Below are 14,877 nucleotides of genomic sequence, written 5' to 3'. Positions count from 1 at the left end.
GACCTCACAGTTGGCCTTGGAGAGTTCAGTTGACGGAAATCCATCACACGACGGAAAACTTTAATCCATGATGTTGCTATGGTACTCAAGAAATGATCATTTGTCGCGGTACAGACAACCCAATTTAACTTTGAAAATTGGCACAACAGTCTACAACACAGCCACATCATTTTAGAAGCCAAGATCCAGTTTGAATCAAACTGGAAAATGATTAAAAAAACAATAAAAGCAATATTTGCATTGAAAATCAATGCACACGACACATCACGACTGCCTGGTTCATGCTCACACAATGTTTTTGAGAGCGAGAGAGATTTAACACTATCAAATGTTTGGAAATATAGCGGCTTCAATAAAAGCTAAGCAATACATTTTAACAAAAGCAAACTTGCAACACAAGCCATAAAATACACTATCAAATCAATTTAGTTCTTGTCATCACTTATGTTATAGCAGCTTTAATCAATCGTTCTCTCACCAGCATCTCTTTTTTTCCTCTCTTGAAGTTAACAATGCAACTTGTCATGTGACTGAGAAACAGGAAAGTACAAAGCCTTCTGTCTTTAAAGATTCTACTGTGGTGGAAAAGAAAACCTGAACTGAATCATACTGAATCGAGCATGAATCAAATCATATTGGTGCTGAACTGAATCAGAATGGATGAGCATGAATTCAAGTGTATGAATCTAGACTTGTTTAACGGTATCGTTTTTGCTATGTATCGTATAATCTGAGAGAGTCACACCCCTAATCATTTTATTAGCTCATCCAGCTGCAGGCCAGACCGGGTGAACTTATGCGATCATGCATCGTCCATCGTCCGTCCGTCGTCGTCATCGTCCGTCCACAATTTACAAAAATCGCTACTCCTCCTACAGGATTGATCGGATTTTGATTAAACTCACTACAATGTTCCCCAGGTGGGTGTGCATAAAATTTGTCAAGATGGTGGCACCACCTGTCATATTTATGATTTTATGGGCATCTTGGCCAGTATGAGCTACAGCCTCATTGAGGCTATTTTTTTATTTTAATATTCATAATGGAAAATATTTGCTTTTGTTAAAAAATAGATTAAAATAATAATAAATCATAACTAATAAAAGCAAATTGACTTCAAGCAGTCCAAGAGTATCATCCCACTGAAAAACTCTTTCCCCTTCTCTTTTTCATGTAAAAAAGAAAATACTTTCACGTTGGTTCATGGGTTTTAACATGACCATGAAATAAACTGCCTAACATTGTTTTGTTAAAGATTTTAATGTATTTGGACAGAAGAAAAATGCACTCTGATGTATTTGGGGACAGCCAGATTAAGGCATACAGTACACTAAAGAGTATGTAGCTCATTGTACCATAGGTTGATACATACCAGAGGTGGGTTTCGCAAAAGCCTCTTAACACTAAGAGCATCTTAACTAGGAGAGAGAGTGTTCATTGTGCTGCTTGCTCTGCCATTTAATGTTGATCTTTGTGCTACGATCCTTTTGGGAAACCCGGCACTTATCGGTCACTTATCTCTCTTTCAAATGTGCCAGTAGCAAGAAATCCCAGGACAGACCAAACCTGGACATGCACAGGATCTTTCTGTCAGCCAAATTAATGCTGGAAATAAGGTGTCAGGTGCCATTAAAAAAAAAAAGATGCCAAGGCAAAAAGAATTGACTTACAAGCCAGCATATATCATAAATAAATAAGCCATTTCTGCTATTTGCACCACCTCTTCTCATGGCTACCATATGCATAGACCATCCCATCCTGCTTTTATATGATGCCATTTCTTCTGAATTAAACAACATTCAAACCTATATGTCTTCAAATGGATTTGGGTTGGCTTGCTATTTTTATTTTTAATTATTTAATATTTCTTCAATACCATTAATATGAAATGATGGCTTGAAATATTAAATTTGATGTATATTTGAAATAATAAGCAATTTAAACTTGATAGCATGATCCATATATTCAAATGCAGTATCTCCTTTTCCAGTTACTGTATTTGTCATGCTCCACCCCGGACATCCACTCCAGAGATAATGGATCTCTCACGCCGATCTGGATCCAGGACAGGGAATCCCTCTCACCCATATTCACTTCCTGGTTTTCACTGCTGTGTATAAATAAGCCGTTTTCAGACTCAGACTTTGCCAGAATGTCTCGTTTTGCTTCTTTAGCTGGTTCTGTGCCTCGCTTGCTGTTCATGGTTATTCTCTCTAGTGACTTTTTCTTGTTCATGGTTTTTGCACTAGCACTCTTCTGGTTCATGGTGTGTTTTTTGCACTAAGGGTTATTTCAGATTCATGGTTTCTTGCACTAAGGGTCTTTTCTTGTTCATGGTTTTTTGCACCAGCGTTTTTGTCTTTGCGTGTCTCATGTTTTTGTCAAGTTGTTTTGTCTTATTTTGTCCGGACTATTTTTGCCATTTGTTTTTTGTCCTGTTTGTTTAAATTTTTGCCACGCCCTTTTTTCTCTAAATTAAATTATATTTATTGGATTACTGTCTGTGTTCTGCTTGTGGATCCTAACTTAAGAAGAAAAACCTTTATTCATTACATGCACACTTCAAGTACAGTGAAATTCATCCTCTGCATTTAACCCATCTGAAGCAGTGAACACATGCGCGTGCGCACACACACCCAGAGCGCCCGGGGAGCAGTCAGGGGTTAGGTACCTTGCTCAAGGGCACCTCAGCCCAAGGCCGCCCCACGTCAACCTAACTGCATGTCTTTGGATTGTGGGGGAAACCAGAGCACCAGGAGGAAACCCACGCAGACACGGGGAGAACATGCAAACTCCACACAGAAAGGCCCTCCCTGGCCGCTGGGTTCGAACCCGGAACCTTCTTGCTGTGAGGTGACCGTGCTAACCACTACACTACTGTGCCGCCCAATCAGACAGGATTCATCAAGGTGTTACGGTTCCTTGATAAATGCGGGATATAATCACATATTCATTGAATCCAATCATCATATTCTGCAACCTTATTTCTAAGGTAACAGGTAAGGATGTACCTCACTGATGTAATACCTCCACCCACCCTAACAGTATGAAAGTTATTTCGATCATCAGCTCAACCTTAATCCTTTGAAAACTTCAAATTTATATCGACTCTACTGATATATTTTATGGCATGCTGATGAAATATAAATAAACATGACGTGACGTTAAGAATTGGTTGATAAGCTTGTTAAAGTCTATATATGATTTGTAGAGTATCTAAAGCAGACTATCCAAATGAAGTGTTAGTGATTCATGCATTGTTTTATTGTGTTCTGAAGGCTCAGGGTAGATAACCTTCAAATAAAGTGCTACCGACCATTCCATGTCTGTTGAGATACTGATCAATGTGGCATGACGCCAGTTGTAAAGCTGCCTGACTCAATGATTATATGACTATCATCAGTTCTAGATAATGCTGCACTCACAGGCCAAGGCTCTGCACATAAAAGGATGTGCTGTTTTACATGTTATGACTGTTACAAATGTGTTATTTTTCCACTACAGCATTCAGAGTGAGTGGTTTACTGAATTATCCAGTGGTTTGTAAAGATCTGGGATGGGTTTCCCAATAACGTTGCACTTTAGGGTTAAAGAGCGAGTTTAAAGACGCTCTTAAGCAATGAATGTTGTTTCTGTCCGTAGTTTTCCCGAACTCACTCATAAGAAGGACTCTTAAGGGCAGCTTTGCAGTGAGCATCCTTGATATAAGCATTAGTAGTCGCTAAACGCATTCGTACTGTAGCTGCTAAAGGCATTAGTAGTTGCTAAATCCAGTCGATGAGGTCACATGACATTTCGTTTTTAACAAAAAAAAAAAAAAATTTTTATATATATATATATATATATATAAAGTGTTAAAATATGTTAATATTATGCATCATTGTTAAACATTACATGTATAATTTGTTGAAACTATTTTACATTTTTGGACAATATTTTTTTAATCCAAGCTTGTGTTTTTTTTTAATTAAATGAACAAACATTCACACAAAAGAATGAGCAAATAATCAGCTAAATAATTAAGTAAATGTTTTCCCTGTGCTTGCTCATTTCATCATTACCCAAACATGCAGTCATGATTGTTTCAACTGTTATCCACAATGTCAAGTTGGCAACATTCTCCCTTAGGCCAAGTTTACATTAGACCGTATCTGTCTCGTTTTCTTCGCGGATGCACTGTCCGTTCACATTAAAACGCCGGGAAACGGGAATCCGCCAGAGCCCACGTATTCAATCCAGTTCGTGTCTGGTCCGGTGCTGTGTAAACATTGAGAATACGCGGATACGCTGTGCTGAGCTCTAGCTGACGTCGTCATTGGACAACGTCACTGTGACATCCACCTTCCTGATTCGCTGGCGTTGGGATCACACACACAGCGGCTCAGTCCCGAATCACTGCTCGTGCGCTTCACTCGCGCGCTCTGTGAGCTACGCAGGGCCGGAGTGCGCACCCTCCAGAGGGCACTCGCTGTTCAGGGCGGAGTGATTTGGAGCGCAGGAGGAAGCGCTGAGCCGTACTGAGGTTTATTTACACATTTCAACCTCCTTCAGGCGCTTAAACTCAGTGAGAACATGAACATCACAGCCAGGTGTGTTTATTTGCTGGAGAAGGTGTTCGCTTGCCATCCTTCCACTTGCAAGTGGTGAGTGACTTGCGCATGCCCAATATGCACTGGGATCATGTGACGTGCCGTCTAATTAGTCATGTGATTAGCGTATCCGTGTATTGGCGTTGCTGTGTGCACGCGAATCGTGTATTGGCGTTGCTGTGTGTACGCGAATCGTGTATTGGCGTTGCTGTGTGTCCACGAATCGTTTTAAAAACGTTAATCTGATGATCCGCTGATTCGAAATAATGTAAACAGGGCCTTAAAAGGAAAGTGATCCAGGGCCATCATAAATTAAGAGCAAACTAAATTACTACTTTGGCCATGACTTTGTTCAGGAAAGCCACATTAGCTTAACAATGGATCTTAAGAAGCAGTTAAAGACGTTCTTAGCCTTTAAAGGCTTTCGGGAAACCCACCCCTGAACAGTACTAGTTTATGACCCAGACTTATAAAGAGTATTAAAACAAATAGCCATACTAATCTTACATCTGTTAAGACAAATATTTTCAATAATAAAGTTTAGCTTTAAGAAGAAGAAACCTTTATTTGTCACATGCACACTTCAACCACAGTGAAATTCATCCCATTTAACCCATCTGAAGCAGTGAACACACACACCCAGAGCAGTGGGCAGCCACACCAGAGCGCCCAGGGAGCAGTCAGGGGTTCAGTACCTTGCTCAAGGGCACCTCAGCCCAAGGCCGCCCCACGTCAACCTAACTGCATGTCTTTGGATTGTGGGGGAAACCGGAGCACCCAGAGGAAACCCACGCAGACACAGGGAGAACATGCAAACTCCACACAGAAAGGCCCTCACCGGCCGCTGGGTTCGAACACAGGGCCTTCTTGCTGTGAGGTGACTGTGCTAACCACTACACCGTGCCGCCCATTATATAAGTCTGCATTGCAAATATGAAATGAAGAGAAATGGCATAAATGAGTGTTTAATTGAATTACGTGGGCCATAACCATGTTAAGTGCTTGTAGGCAGGCCTAATTAAGTGCTACCCAGCAGAATATGAGAACATGTGAGTGAGTCATTAAAACCTAATAACCACAATGCAATACTTTGTAAGGATAAAACTATTTGGATGGTCCAATTTTGATCACCCACAAATTATCCTACTGATTTAATTATCAATTAAATGTCACTAAACTGTCACATGTGCCCCATCATAGTTCCATTAAAGATATGAAGTGATATTAATCTGATGAAGTAAATGTTCTTTGTTTTAGCAACTATTTTATTGAAAGTAAGCTGTATTTCAATAAGTTGTCAGCTACACTGTACATATTGATTATCAACTTATGCAATAAAGCTATCCATGTAATATAACAGCACGTCCTAAAGTGTTTTATCCTGCTTAAACCACAGTAATTTTCCAACAAATACAGCTTTTTAATTTTATTTTAAAAATCATATTTTTAAATTAACATTATACCACTGGTAATCTATTCTCAGATCTGATTGGTCAGAAAGTAATTAATTTTCTGTTACAACATACAGTAGCTATGATAATAGTGTCAACTTTAGGACAACGTAAGTAACTAATTCTACTATGTCATTCATGGGGATGCTGATGTAATATAAGATAAAGCAAAACAAACAAAAAAACAGATAAAGTATTATTATGGTTTAGATACATGTAAGGAAGTGTTTAACATTTATGAAAGGACACTTCAGTGTCAGCATTTAGAGGTAACGCTGTTCCTTTAAGTTTTTCAAGTCTTCAGGACAGAATATTTTATTATTTGTAATTTAACAACATAAATAACAAGCTGATTTTTTTTTTTGGCTTTTTAACTTTAGACAAGAGAGAAGCTGCAAAGGGTAGACTGTATAAAGCTGCTGTAAAGTACAATAAGTGATACCAAGAACAAACTCGTTTTGCAGACATTCCATAAGATAAGACACAGGAGCATGGTTAAAGGAGAACTGAAGGCAAATTTTTTTTATCAAAATTCTATTTCTCATTTTATTAAATATAGGAATGCATTTTTGATAGCTGTCACTGCTATAGCAAGTTATGAGTGTTTGAAATATGCTATGTAATATATCAGTCCATATGTCAAAGCAATGGCCGTAAACTAGATTGAGACCTGTGAGAGACATCGTAGGATGGAAGTAAAATGTACAGCAGAAATCAAAGTGGCCAACATCTGTCAACGTTGTCAAAAGACGCGTGCGCCCTCTTTCAAATGCTGATGTAATCAAGCCGGAAGTTTTGTTTGTTTTGATAGCAGTCAGGAAAGTTTGAAAAAAGTAGGCAGTAATCGTCATTTAAACTCATTTTTGTGCAATATTTCGTTTGGAAAACAGTTTTCAAAATGGCAGCACTGACACCTGGCTGACACTTCACGTTTCAAAGTCTCGCACAAGTCTCGTGAAGATCACGCAGATAAGTCACGCCTGCCGTGGACCAAACGAACTAAATTCAACATGGCTAAAACCCAAATAGGCCGATAAGTATAATATTTAATTGCAATTAGTTGCCAATACGAGTCACGACATAAGGTTACTAAAACCAAAAACGTAATTGAATAACACGTTAATTAAGAAATAAAGCAAGTTTAAAAATGACTTCGGTTCTCCTATAAGATGCCAAAAATGACCTGGGCAAAGATACCGTAGCATGAAGCACACACTGAATGATATTGGCCTCATGACGTAGATTGTGGTAACACATGAGGAATAATTCAATTTGTAATTATTCTTTTTGTGACCAGTGTGAGAAACAGTGCTAATGCAAATTCCATGCTTTATCCTATTTACACTCACAGGCCACTTTAATAGGAACTTGTTCTTGAGTCTAAGATTCCTGTTTTTGGCTGGCAGGAGCGGAACCCAATGTGGTCTTCTGCTGTTGCATGCTGAGATGCTTTTCTGTTCACTATGGTTGTAAAGAGTGATTACATGAGCTACTACAGTGTTTCTCAACCACTGGGCCGCAGGAAGCACCATTTTTACTCAGAGGAGGGTACAATTGCTGGGTTGCACCCGATGTCACATCTGCCTCATTAAGCTATGGTCACACTACAGCTCGCATGGTTTACGATGGGTTATTGATGAAAATGAGGCATTTTGATGGCGATATACACGTGAGCTAAAAGTTATGGTCAAATAGCAGGTGAACATTTGACTATCACTCCTTTGCGCGCTTGAGCCTGGCGCAGCTCGAGTGACCACATGTGACCCAGTCGTTCTGGGAAACACCTGATACTGAACGCAATCAGCATGCACAGATACGGAAGCTGTTTTCACAGAGGCTTTGCGAAGTATTATCATCATCACTGTTATATTTGTTTCTATCCATGTTTATAATGCTGTTTAAATATTCTGCGTTGGTTTTGCTTTTGTAAATATCATGCCTGCAAATAAACACTCTTCCTCCACTTAGATCCATCTGCCTATCTTGTAGTCTCCTGATCCCCAGATCTTTAACCCAGCCACATATAAAAAGTTGTACTCCTCCATGCTCTTCCAGGTTTTCATCTGTGTGTCCATGTAGAACGATGTCTGCAGCACTAGGTAATGTGAGATGTTGGGGAACTCAATGGATGGATAATTTTCCAGCTCATAGGAAAAATCCTTCTTTGTTAGCGTGTAAGGATCTAATCCCATTGAGTGGTTTCTATATCCACTTCTTTTGAGTGTACTTCTTGGTTTTAATAACTTGCTTGTTTTCTGTACATAAACATGCCAATAAGTTCTTGTGTTAATCGACCAGACTCCACTTTTGGATCATTAATCCCTTTTGATGGAGAATGCCCTGCATGTATGGTTTTGTGTTGGCTTTTGGCACACCCATACACTTTTAAATACAATACCTACAATTAAAAAGAGTTTGTTTTAATTGCATTTATTTAATTCCTGGGCTCCCATCTGTAACAGGCAGTGATGTTGCTTTCCATTAATACACTTTACAATAGATTATTAGATTCTAATAGATGAGCCAAAATAACTGGGGATCTTTTTTAATGGGCCCCGACTCGTTACAAGTATGAATAGGTGGGCCTCAAAGCAGAAAAGGTTGAGAACCCCTGAGTTACTATATCCTTCCCTGTAGCTCAAACCAATCTGGCCATTTTCCTCTGACCTGTCTTATCAACAAGACATTTCCACCCACAGAACTGTTGCTAACTCAGTGTTTTTTCACATCATTCCGTGTAAACTCTAGAGACTGCTGTGTGTGAAAACCCCAGGAGATCAGCAGTTTCTGAAATACTCAAAGCAGTCAATCTGGCACCAACACCCATGCCACAGTGAAAGTCACAGAGATCACATTTTTTCCTATTCTGGTGTTTGAAGTGAATATTAACTGAAGCTCTTGATTTGTATCTGCATGATTTGATGCACCTACATGACACCATTAATAGACAGCAGCAAGCTGATCCTGAGGGAGTACAAATCATTGCTGGGGATTTTAACCAAGCATGCTTAAAGACTGTCCTTCCCAAATTTGTACAGTATGTACAGTGCTTCACCAGAGGGATTAACACACTGGACTGCGTCTATTCTAATCTGAAGCATGCTTACAGAGCAGTCCCCCTCCCACATCTGGGTCTGTCTGACCATCTCTCACTGCTCCTCATCCCTGCATACACTCCCCTCAGGAAGAAAACAAAGCCGGTCATAAAAACTGTAAAAACCTGGCCGGAGGGTGCACTCTCCAAACTGCAGGACTGCTTTGCTGTCACAGAATGGAATATCTTTGAACAACAGGACTTACAGGCCTTTACTGACACTGTTCTGTCTTATATCAAGTTTTGTATGGATAATATATAGATTTAGGCACTGCCTAAAAGCAGAGCTCCCATCTGTTTCTGGGTTGTAGAATTTTTTTATACCATAGCCAGTCTCTTTTGTTTTATTTCTTTACTAGCTAGCACTGGCCACTAGGTGGTGTGTATGACTGGTAATTACTAACACTGGCCACTAGGCGGTGTGTATGACTGGTAATTACTAACACTGGCCACTAGGCGGTCTCCTCTCCTCTCATTATCTCTAGCCGCTTTATCCTTCTACAGGGTCGCAGGCAAGCTGGAGCCTATCCCAGCTGACTATGGGCAAAAGGCGGGGTACACCCTGGACAAGTCGCCAGGTCATCACAGGGCTGACACATAGACACAGACAACCATTCACACTCACACCTACGGTCAATTTAGAGTCACCAGTTAACCTAACCTGCATGTCTTTGGACTGTGGGGGAAACCGGAGCACCCGGAGGAAACCCACGCGGACAACATGCAAACTCCGCACAGAAAGGCCCTCGCCGGCCCCGGGGCTCGAACCCAGGACCTTCTTGCTGTGAGGCGACAGCGCTAACCACTACACCACCATGCCGCCCCCCACTAGGCGGTATGACTGGTAATTACTAACACTGGCTACTAGGCGGTGTGTATGACTGGTAATTACCAACACTGACCACTAGGCAGTGTTTATGACTGGTGGTACACATACACGGACAAACCACAAAAAATCGACTCGATGGGTTTACCATTTTTTCTTAGGTATGGTGCTCCGCTGGGAGCTCCGCTAATATCATGGTTGACAAGCACATTCGTGTTTATCCAAACAGAAAGCCCTGGATGACAAGCGAAGTTCAGTCACTCCCGAGGGCCCGTAACTCCGCCTTCAGGACAGGTGACAAGGCCCTGCGCAGCACGGCGAGAGCAGACTTAAGGAGGGGCATTGAAGGAGATACGCAGAACCTTTATTTTTAAATGCATTTCTGAGTGGACAGTATCTCCATCCTTGACTCTTGTATGCTGCATAATTGGGAATAAAAAATATATATTTTTGAGAGTTAAAATCGACCGCAAAATTAGCATTCGAGCTGCCCCGCTGAGCCAGCCAGCCCTGAGTACGTGATGTCACAGCGGGAACCGGTGCTATGGACCAAAGCCAGACTCAGCAGGCGAGAGTGGTTGCAATGGCCTCTTCGTTCGGATTTATTGGAGATTGTTTGGATTCCTCAGATAGTAATACATCTGACTGTGATAGTCTTGAAATTGGAGTGTGTGTACATGCTACTGCTACTGTATACACGTAGAACCGTATCAGTTCGAACCATCGGAAAGTGAATCCGATAGTAACATTTCGGCCACGGAGGCCCCCACCTTATGAAATAAAGCCAGAGAACAAAGCCGTCTAGAGAATTGGATGGAATTGAACTGACAGTCTCATGTGACTCTCATTAAAACAGGATAGGCGTTATAACTTATGCAACACACATGTACATGCATGCATTTTCACTGATAAAATGTAAAAGGCTAATTAAATAATCAGATGAACTGAGACAATCACATTCTGAAGCAAATTAAATAATCTTTAAATAATCTTTTTAATCTTTAATTAAATTAAAAAGACAAGGGGAAGTCATGACCTAATGGTTAGAGAAACAGCTTTGGGACCAAAAGGTTGCTGGTTCGATTCCCCAGACTAGCAGGATTGACTTAAGTGCCCTTGAGCAAGGCACCCAACTGCTCCGGCAAGAGTGGTGGCGTACCTTGTGTCTGATTAGCCAAAGAAAAACTGATGATGTGATCATCAGTTCGGGCATTGAACCCGACCAACTGAACTGAAATAATCTTATACCGGTAACTTAAATACACAAGTTACATGTATTAATCTAAATGCAGGTAAACAATGAGTGTTGTTGTTTTTGTTACGTAACCAAATGAGAGTCGCATCTTACCCGTCTGTGATCTTGCTTCTTGAAGGCTGATCTTGTGGCTGATTATTTTGAAACCATCTGACTTTCAGTTCTTCGTTCATTCACTTCTTCCACATAAGGGTGAGATATTGCTGTTGAGGCAAGCATATCCAGTGGGGGAAAAAAAGCATATCCAGTGGAGAAATCTGATGACTGGTCCACTCATTCTCCATTTTCTCCATACTGAGTACTCCACCATTACTGCTTGGCTCACACTCTGGGAGAACTGGTGCAACTGTACTTACTTTCCTTTTCTTGTAGTTTTATTTTCCTTTAATTATTGGTACTGCACCCTCTTTCAATACGGGCTTATAGCCAACACTCCTCAACAGATCAGAGGTTTCATACGAGTCCTCAGTAAAATGTGCAGAGCAGAGGGGAGACCACTTCATAGGCGCCTAATCCGTGAATTTCTCACAAAACGCGTCCAAACTTTGCAGTTTGAACATTCTTGGGCCATGAATGCAACATAAATCTACCTTCTGTCGTGTTGCTGCACCTGCCAGCAACACATCTACGTGGCATGGCGATAAATTAGCTCAAAATGGAGGATCAAAGTTGCAGTTAGCTCCGTGTTTTAGTATGGCGGAAATGGCGATGAGAACGATAGCCTTCCTGCTGTGACGTCACAGATGTCAAGGTCATTCACTCAGACTGGTACTTTTATGAATCACTTTAATCGTAAAAATTACCATATCAGATTTATTGTTAACGCTTAAAGCTATTCCTATGCCATTCTTGAGGTCTCAAGGTATTTATAAACAAAAAGTGAGGCCATGGTTCTGCGTACTGTATCTCCTTTAAAGGGGCAAAGGAGGCCTACAAGAGGAAGGTGGAGGACCATTTGTCAAACCACAACCCACGTCAAGTGTGGCAGGGACTAAAACACCTCACAAACTATAAAGACAACACCTCTGTGACCATCAGTGGTAACGCCTCATTGGCAGAGGAATTAAACCATTTCTTTGCCCACTTTGAGGCAATGAGGCCTCATACAGTCACACACACCCCACAGACTGCAAGCTCACACACCCTCACTCTCCAGGAACATCAAGTGAGTCATGTGTTCAGATCTGTGAATACAAGGACAGCTGCTGGACCAGATGGAGTACCTGGTGAAGTACTCAAATCCTGTGCTTACCAGCTCTCAGCAGTCTTCACTAAGATCTTTAATCTCTCCCTGACACACACCACTGTCCCACCTTGTCTCAAGTTGGCTACTATAGACCCTTTTCAGTCATGTGACCTTCGTAAACGCGACCGCCATTTTGGACATGTAGTGGACTTCGGCTCGAATCAGTTTGAATGCGAGGAAGGCGACAAACGAAAAACATAAAAGAAAAAGGAGCGAGATGCAGAAAACACCTTCACTATCCAGCGACGTAGGGCATTTACAGGGCGAGCAGAGGGAGAGGTATTTGCAAAAATTGAGGTTAGCAGGCTTAGAGAACGACGTTTACCTGCTTCCACCAGGATTGTTCACTGACGTACGGAAGTACGCGAAGCCCTCGTCTTTACCTGACTTCGGCCCACATGATCTGTATACCTATGTCGTTAAAAACCCATCGCCATACACATACACGCCAATGTCCGAGGTTCCGGAGTGCGCTCCGGCTTGCTCCAGGAGTGCTCCGGCCGAGGTTCCGGAGCGCGCTCCGGCTTGCTCCCCCTCAAATTAAGCAGCGCGCTCCGGCTTGCTCCGGAGCAAGCCGGAGCGTGCTGCTTAATTTGAGGGGGAGCAAGCCGGAGCGCACTGCTTAATTTGAGGGGGAGCAAGCCGGAGCGTGCTCCGGAACCTCGGACGTTGGCTCCGGCAGCTATTTACACTGGATCCGGTGTAAATAGCTGCCGGATCATAATTACAGTAAACTAGTAAATACAGTAAAGGAAAAACTTGAGACTGAAAGGTTTTAACAGTCATCCAAATGACTGAACGTAAACATTGCTACAGTAACATACTAGCTACTATGTTGTTGACATTAGCTAGTCAACAATAGCTACTACAGAAGAACAAAGAGGTTACAATGGGTTATTTTAACCTATTTGGTTACACACTCGCCGCCACAGAATGTTAACAGCAATGTAATGCCTTTTCTGGCTAATTTTATTTGTCTTACCTCCAACAAAGTGGTCACTACACAAGCGTTGGTATGCCGAGGGCTGCCAATCTTTCCTGTTAATGGCCGCTATCTATCTTCTCCGTCGGGATCTGATAAAATGATAAACCTTGCCTTGTTTGTTGATGGTTACTACATCCAGGTGCACAACAATATAGTGGCATGATGGAAGTCTTGCTGAAAGTAAAAACTTTCTTTGCTGCTTCCTCAATGTTGGCTGTGGTAAACTACTGGTAGTACATGTCCGCGTTTGTCGTGACGTCACGTGAAAAGGGTCCATAATCCCCATCCCCAATAACTCAACCACCAGCAATCTCAGGCCCTGTCCACACGGCAACGGATTCAGGTGACTCCGATACAATTGCTTATCGTTTAGGCCTGGCGTCCACACGGCACCGGCGTTTTGGGTGCCCAAAACGCAATCTTTTTGAGAACGGGTTCCAGAGTGGAAAGATCTGGCAATGTTGCCGTTGTGAAGTCGTCTGGATGAGTAGAACGGATTTGTTTACGATGACGTCACAACCACATGACTGTGAGTGCTTCACGCCGGGTAGAAGTGTAACGAACTCGATGCGAGTTGTCAACAAATCCTATAACTTGGTTCATGAAACGTGCTTACAAAATATTTTCACTGTGAATATTTATTGTGTAATGGTGCAAAGTGAGAGAGAGAGAGAGAGAGAGAGAGAGAGAGAGAGACTCTGCCCTTAGGGCAGAGTCAATCCCGCCAGCAAAAATAGGGAAAAAAAGGAGCGATCTCACCTCTTCAGATGTTGGTTTACAGTAAGTCCTACAATACATTCCTCAAAAAGGGCGTAGAAGAGCAAATTAATCCATCAACGTGTAGCATTCAATTTATTCTGGACCATTAAAGACGCCGCCTTCCGCGTAGAATCATACGTCATCCTCGCCGCCATATTGGATAGGTCAAAGCGGAGAATAAAGATTCATGTGCTGCGTTTAACTGTACCAACAGGTTTACCGTCCAAACGAGATCACATGGGATTACCTTTCACAGGTGAGAAACAACAAATTAATCCATCAACATGTAGCATTCAATTTATTCTGGACCATTAAAGACGCCACCTTCCGCGTAGAATCATACGTCATCCTCGCCACCATATTGGATAGGTCAAAGCGGAAAATAAAGATTAGCTGCGTTTAACTGTACCGTCCAAACGGGATCACATGGGATTACCTTTCACAGGTGAGACTGGAAAAATACTTTTCATTGTATTTGGTCATTATAATGTAATTTTACGAACAGATTTTCCTGACTTTGTGGCTAATATGAAGTCTCGCGCATAATAGTTTATGCGCATGCGTCCTTACTTCTTCTATTCTTCTGGTGTCTCCGAAGGGACCGTCTTACAGCGCCCCTAGAGGTGTGGCATGTGTATTGCATCGTTTTCAGCAAGCGTTGCGTTGCCATAT

The 14,877-nt window shown here is 41.7% G+C and overlaps 1 protein-coding gene and 1 non-coding gene across 2 annotated transcripts in view; both read right to left on the bottom strand.

The window, feature by feature from the left end:
• Positions 1–14,877, bottom strand: part of grid2 (glutamate receptor, ionotropic, delta 2) — a 1,182,816-nt gene that overhangs the window by 194,563 nt on the left and 973,376 nt on the right. The gene's annotated exons all lie outside the window — the stretch shown is intronic.
• On the bottom strand, positions 2,890–3,022 carry LOC132893578 (U8 small nucleolar RNA). The gene has a single exon (XR_009655574.1). It is a non-coding gene; the product is annotated as a U8 small nucleolar RNA (small nucleolar RNA).

The sequence above is a fragment of the Neoarius graeffei genome, chromosome 10, assembly GCF_027579695.1.
Source record: "Neoarius graeffei isolate fNeoGra1 chromosome 10, fNeoGra1.pri, whole genome shotgun sequence".
Lineage (NCBI taxonomy): Eukaryota > Metazoa > Chordata > Actinopteri > Siluriformes > Ariidae > Neoarius > Neoarius graeffei.
Note: the sequence above shows the minus strand (reverse complement) of the source record. Positions and strands in the feature narration are given on the sequence as shown.